We start from the raw sequence: 7,338 nt of genomic DNA, 5'->3' as shown, positions 1-7,338 counted from the left end.
GTCCTGTTTTCAGAGGCTTAAAGCTAATCGGCCTATTGACTAACAAACAGTTTCTCAGCCATGTGAAGTCATAGTCAATAAAAAAATTAGGTTGATTCCAAGTGTTCAACTTGCATTTGGTAGTTGTTCATTTGAACATCCATCATCAGGTCAAAGATGCTGATATGCAAAAACTTTCGGAGTGGCCAAATCAGATCCACTGTGGTGGCGTACACAAGCAAAATTCCAAATATGCGTCATTGTCTAAAAACTTATGGACCTAACTGTCATCAAGGCTAAAGTCCAGTAGAGGTAACATAGTGCAGTATATCTAAAGCTTCTGTAAACCCTAATAAATGCTTATTCTTCTAACACACTAAGAGTCAATGACATGAATTTCATACACAAATTGGAGGAAAATGGGACAGCAACATTGCAACTAGGAAAAATTGGTGGTTGCCTGGTGACTGATTGCGCATAGTTACAGTGGCACCATCGATCGCAAGGCGACTGCACGGGTCACTTGGTGGGAGGTAACTTGTCTCCAAACATCTCGTCTCAGACTGACTGCAGTCACTCTCTAACAGACAGAGTTTGACAACGTCTGTGACGTCTCTTCGCAGTGGGAGACTCAACTCAACCGGCTGCATTCTAGTTAGATAAAAGCAACGTTGTTGAGCACTTATGTCATTTTACAGTTAAGTTACCATCGTGCAGCAATTCTGGTTGGGCTTTGAATGTAAGCAGTTAATGTGAAATTATGTTTAATGTGAATTTCTGTCTATGGACATGGCAACATTCGGCCCATTCAGTCGCAAACTGATTGCAGACTTATCATCATCTTGATGCACCAAAGTTACTTTGAAGACAGCAACGAGTGCTCAAAGCAGCCATTTCACTGCACACAGTTGTGAGAATTTCGGTTGTGCCTGTTTTCCTCAGTGTGACTGTAGGATAAACTGTAACTGCTTCTGTGCAGTTCCACCAGAAAAAACAAAACAAGATTGGTGCCTTTGCCAAAAAGCCCAAGGTTGAAGCCAGTGGGTACTGCATGGCGTTCATAGATTTCATGCTCAGATGCAGCCAACAGATTCTGTCTGTCTTGGTTTTCTTCCCGCAGAAATTATCCAAACTTTTGTTATTAGGCTGGTTCTCAAGAAGCACCGAGGCAGAGCTGGGTCAGGCAAGTACCAGCAAAGAGTTTCAAGTTCAGCAGCTAAAGATCCAGTTGATAGAGGCCAAAAATAGAGCTAAAAGAGAGTGGATGTTTGACTTGCATTCACCAGTTTGCCTGAAAAATGACTCCAAATGAGCCAAAATGTCCCTTCATAACAGCCAGATTCATGAATAAGCAACTGTTTGCCAAGATTTCCAAACTGTGTTCACAGTTTTGTTTTTATGGGCCCCAAATGGCAACAAAAATCTTCCAGGTATAAAAACAAAGTAAGGTTATGTAGTAAGTAAGCTGAGAGTGTGACTGAAGGACTGGTGGTGGCTTTACTGGTTTCATGAAGAGACTAACTAAAAGGTGCAGTGCTGAGGTCAGAGCGATCAACACTGGGAAAACCACACATCCAATAAATAGGGTTTTTTTTACATTATATGGATGGATTCCACAATTTCCACAAAGGATTTGATTGATAATGTCATCAAGGCAGACATTAATTTATACAGTACGGGTAATGTTATTAGGGAGTTACCTGTATTTCTTAAACTCCAGCATACTGTATATCATTAACCTGCCTGTTTCCCTTCTGACTAAATCTAGTGTGAAAATATTGGAAATAAAAATTCCCGCATACTTCCTCAAAAGATTTGCACACTTTAATTCAACACAGCTGCAGCGTGCAGTCCTCCACCACACGATGAGAGACCGTTTGGTTCGTTTGGCAAATGCTGCTGCAAATGATGTCTCATATCTCACTGCCCATTTATTTCTTCATGCTGATATTTCTTCTTCATGAGCATAAAAGGGAGATGGAAAATGGGAGCAGGAGAGCGTGCTAGGAAGCAGCAGGCCCTCACATTAGACTCAGCAACGAGGAGTGACCGGGAACGCTGCGGCAGAAAACCAGGACGACAATTTCAAACCCAGAAGCACGTTAAACAACTGCAGACATGCAAAAGATCCACTGTCAGCATTAAAGCTCGGCCCTTCACACACTCATTGGAAAAGAAGGCAGTGTTGTTTTGCTGGCTCTCGCTTCCCCGAGGCGTACAATAACCTTTTTGTAGCTTGCTTTTTAAAAGCCTGTTCGGCTCCAGCCCCTGATGCCTCAGACCCAAAGCAACGATTGGCTTGTTGAAAAGAGAAAAGACTTTTTTACCCTCCTCTGCAACCAGGTTTGACCCTAAAGACTGCAATCAAGTGCCAGTGAATCAAAAGATGATGATTAGCATTTCATTATGTGTCTCCTTTTTTAATTTAACTCAAGTTCTTCCAGGTCACATCCCGTTTCTGTGCACTTCACAGGAGACACAACGTGGTGCGTGAATGGCTGCTTTGGATTACAGCAGCCCTTCATCTTCTCACCGATGCCTGCATTTGATCTTTATGACTTTACAATATGCTGATAGATTTTATGAGAGCAGGCAGTGTAGTTGCACTGAGCTTAAAGTGGATGGATGGACAGAAACAGCCTTTGAAGGTCTGAAGTAATCTTACTGAGGAGATTTCACTTTTCTGACGTCTGCCTGCCTGAACTAAATGTTTGGCTAACAGCAGTTTCAAACACAGTTCACTTTTATTTTTTCATTCTCCAAGACTTGTTTTGCATGCAGCTTTCCACATGGCATCAGAGGTTTTCTGATTGTTTATTAATATTACTGAAAAAATGATCACTCCATAAGCACTCACTGTTTTATGTCTAATTATGATTAGCCTCTATCTCCAGGCTGCCTGTGCCAGATTTTTGTGGAGGTGAATTGGTAGAATTGGTGGTTTGATCCCTCTGTGGCTTAACGTGCACTGTGCACATGCTGAATTCCCCGAGCAGAGCTCATGGGGTTCCTCATTATGTAGGAAAATGTCCACGAGAAAGCTGCTTTCAAACAGTATAGCTGGATTTCAGAGACCGTCATTCAGACGTTGTCTCTCTCGTCACCATAGCACAAAGATCCTGTTTGCTGTTGGACTGAGGGGCCTGAAGGAGGTCCTGAAGAGTTTTAGCTGTCAGAGAATACCTGCCATGTTTTTAATTGATTAATGTATTTATTTATTTTTGCATATCTGCTACTAGAATTTTTTGCCCCATTCTGTTAAACACCTTACCGAGGGTCATTAAACTGGAAAAAAAAAAATCCACTCCATTCTGCTGAGAACATTTCCTGTTGGTCTATCCTGTAATATCTTCTCTCCAAAGTTTAGACTGTAGCCAAAATTGATCTACCTATCGCGACCCCTGTGACCTGAACCTGGTTAAGAGGGAGGATGGATGGATGGATGGATGGATCAAATCGAACAATCACCACCAAAATCAATTATGTTTAACCAGTTTGTTTAATTTGGATTAATTTAAGTTTGATTTATCATTGATCAGCGATTATAGTAAGAGGCATTTCTGTCATATACAGTAATACAGACTCTTTGCCTTTAATGTATGGAGGTTATGTTAATGTTTGTGTGTGTAGTCACTGCCCAAAGGCCAACTGTAAGCATGTGGAAAAAGCCCAGATGGTGACCCCTGCCAGTGCACGCCCACAGCTGTCTAATAATTAGGATACGGTAAGATCATCAGAATCAGTCGGCCATTCTTCCTTTTTCCTAACTGCTTATGTTATTATTATTGGAGCGTATTCCAGCTGTCATAGGATGGCAAGCAGGTTGCACCGTGGACGGGCTGCCAGTTCACACCACATCATCAGAATTATGTATTCAACAAAATACAGAAATACGTGTTTGAATGGTTTTGCCTGCAGTGAACTTTGCTATCTGATTATTTTATATGTTTGGGTGGCTACTGACCAGAGTGCCAGTTGCAAAATTGTCTGACAAATGATCAGATTTGCTGAAATTAGTCACAGAATTATGTGTGTGCTGGTTTTGGTTAGAAATGTAACCAGTTACTTTCAACCGCTCCCTTTTTTTCTCACAGGCCGCCACATTGGACTGATCTGCACATTCAAGCAGGATGCTCTTCTTGGCACAACCCCCCCCCCCCCCCCCCCCCAATTCATTCCAGTTGTATTCATATTTCAGGAGCACAGCCCTGTAAAAACAGTTAGTTTGGATACAATATTAATACATGCACTGCAATTTCATCATGTCTGACAGATTTATGCAAAACAACCATAGAGCAAAAATCTCACCTGATGAGTATGGTGCCATATAGACATGGGAATGTGTTTAAAATAAACTCATAGTCATACTCAAAGTCATATCTTCACCTTAATGTGATATGATGGCAGATACAAAGTTAAGCACACAGCTTTACACACTGCAGAAGTCCTCTCAGCTTTCACTTTGCTACTGTATCTGCACGTGGTTCACTTTAACATCAAAATTAGGACTCGGATCACTGACAGCACATGAGAAAAACATCAGTCAGCATCAGGGAATTTGCTCAAACATAACAACAACTTGATATTTGTATCAAAAGCATCCTGCGAGCTCCTGGCTTAGCTGGTGTAATCAGGTTAGCTGAGTGTCTCCTGTGAGGAGGTAATCCACTTTGATGCTGCCTGTCTGCTACCGAAACATTAAATCTGTGTCAGGCTGCGCAGTCTGAGCAGCAACCACCAGTCCAGCCCACTCTGTAATTCAATTACATTCGTTGACTCATGTCCTACTTAACGTCCGGGCAGTCAACGGCCTGATTACGGAAGCCACAAATTGTCAAATACCAAACCTGAATAAACATTTATGTCTCTCAAAACCAGGAGGGTTGTAATTACCGTCGGTAATGTTATTTCAGAGTACGTATGAAGTGCGGTGCAAGAGTTCAGCAACAAGCTTCATTTCTCAGATCATCTGCATGGAAATTTGAGCGGTTCTTCCTGCTGCAGTTTCAGTTCTTGATGAACTCATTGGACCCTGAACTCTCCCCAGAAGCTATAAACATTTAGGACGTAGAACAATATCAGTCCTGCAGAGTCTTTGTTCACAGGATTGTTTCAGTACGCCGAACTTTCTGGAAAGTAACAGAATAACCTGCGCAATTTTTTTTCCCCAGATGGCGGCATTTTCTACAAACTCTCGTGTCATACTCTAAGGGAACATGCAGTGTGAAGATATCACTGCATATATGTGTGATATCAGTAAGATAAAATCTGTTTCTATAACTATCAAACTGCTAACTGTTCCATCTGGGACTCATCTCTGGGTTTCTGCTCGTCTCTTTTTGAGACACATATTTTTTGTGGCACTCACACGGGCTGACTTCTCTGCACTAAAATCAATAAAAATGTGACATCGTCTCAGTTTGTGAGCTGGAGTTGGAGGGAGAACAGAACAAAAACGCTGTGCAGTCGCATTGTCCCATGAGTAGAAGCATCCCCCAGCAGGATTATGTGAATCAGCACACCTCAGGCTGCTCAGCCACAGTTTGGACCTGATCTCTGAGCTCCTGAGATCCCAGCACAACTGAGTATCTGCTGGATGTGTCTGGAAAAGCACAATGACCCTACAACCCCCAACCAAAGTCCGCACTCACACAGACCCCGAAGCCATTTCAGCAGCAGTGGGGAGTGTCCAGGCTCACAGTAAGTAACGGCTGCTTTTAATGCCGAGGTTGATCTAAGTACATACATTGAAAGATAACCTAATATCACTCAGATATTTTTGCATTGTAAAGGCAAAGACTCATTTTTAATTGTGAACACTCAGAGGAGGTGTGTCACAGGCCAGATTGGTCTGAAGTGGCTCAGACTGTAAAACTATGATAAAATTCCCTGATGGCAAACATGAATGCTTCTCTTCCTGTAAGTGTAACAAAGTACATTTTCAGGGTCCAATATTAATATTTAATTTACAAAGCAAAACATAAACAGCCTGAAATGTCTGAAGAAAAGTGATTACAGTTTCAAAAATGATTTATGTGTCATTGTTTTCAGTCTGCAGTCGCGTCTCAGAGCAGAAAAGCACACGGCCTCGGCTCCTCGGTTTCACCATCTCACTTCGGTGTGCTGACATTAATGGTTTGGAAAACCAAATCTTATGACACATTCATCCTTAAAGACTTCAAAAATGGTGTTTTCTTTCCCTGCAGTTTTCACGCTGCAAAGCTCCACTGAGCCAGACGGGATGGCTCACTGGCGCCTTTGGCGAGCTGGTTCTGACCCGTGGGCCGCATGTTTGACACCCACCAGACTGATGGAGCAATTATGGGGCGGCTGAATGTAGCGTAGCATAAACTTACGCAGCAGAAACTCTATTTGTGCAGTTTTTATACAAACAGCAACAGGCTGCCTCGTAAATGACCACATTTCCAGTCACATGTCTGCCAGTAATTACAAAATAAGTAATAATGTTCTGGCTCACGAATATAAAATAATATGCTGTTCATACTGTCATTAATTTACTTATTGGTAACCTTTAATTTATCCAAATACTGTCTAACCAGTCTGTAATTATTACCAGTCAATAATACCTGAATTTCATTTTTCTAAATACGGAGTCAGTGAAGCTGGAAAATTTAAATTTACTGTTCTTATTTTTGTTGTTCTATTTTTAAGAAAATAGAATTAATGGTTTTTACAGAAGGTCATTTTGAGTGTTGCAATCCTCTGCTTCACTTCTCAAGCATAAAAAACAGATTATGTAATGATTTTATATATTTTTCAGAGATGATTTTTAGTATTTTGTCCTGTATTTACTGCATCTCTGAAACATATTTCAGTTTGTTTGGAAATACCACAATTCGGCCACTAGATGGCGCGACTCACCCATGACTTCGAAGCTTCCTGTCTCTTACATTATCTGCAAATATGTCACTTTATTGAATGACTGGGGGGGGGGGGGGGGGGGGGGGGGCATACCAATTAAGCTCTAATAGACTCCTAATTTTAATATCTTCTGAAAGAAAATCGCATTGAAAAAAAAACTCAAACATGTATCTGCTTTCGCGCATAATATAACTGTTAATTTTGGGATGTATTGTATATATATATATATATATATATATATATATATATATATATATATATATATATATATATATATATATATATGTGTGTGTGTGTGTGTGTGTATACTGATATTCTTTTTATACATCATTCTTCAGTTCAAATGTACCATGTTAATTCATAATTATTCATATAAATTTATACTTTAAATTGATTAAATCTTATTCCAAAGCAGCTTTCCACATTTCTTTAAATTTATTCAAAATCTTTTTTTTTTTTTTTTCAAATTTTAAATAT

The sequence above is a fragment of the Archocentrus centrarchus genome, chromosome 10 (assembly GCF_007364275.1).
Source record: "Archocentrus centrarchus isolate MPI-CPG fArcCen1 chromosome 10, fArcCen1, whole genome shotgun sequence".
NCBI lineage: Eukaryota > Metazoa > Chordata > Actinopteri > Cichliformes > Cichlidae > Archocentrus > Archocentrus centrarchus.
Note: the sequence above shows the minus strand (reverse complement) of the source record.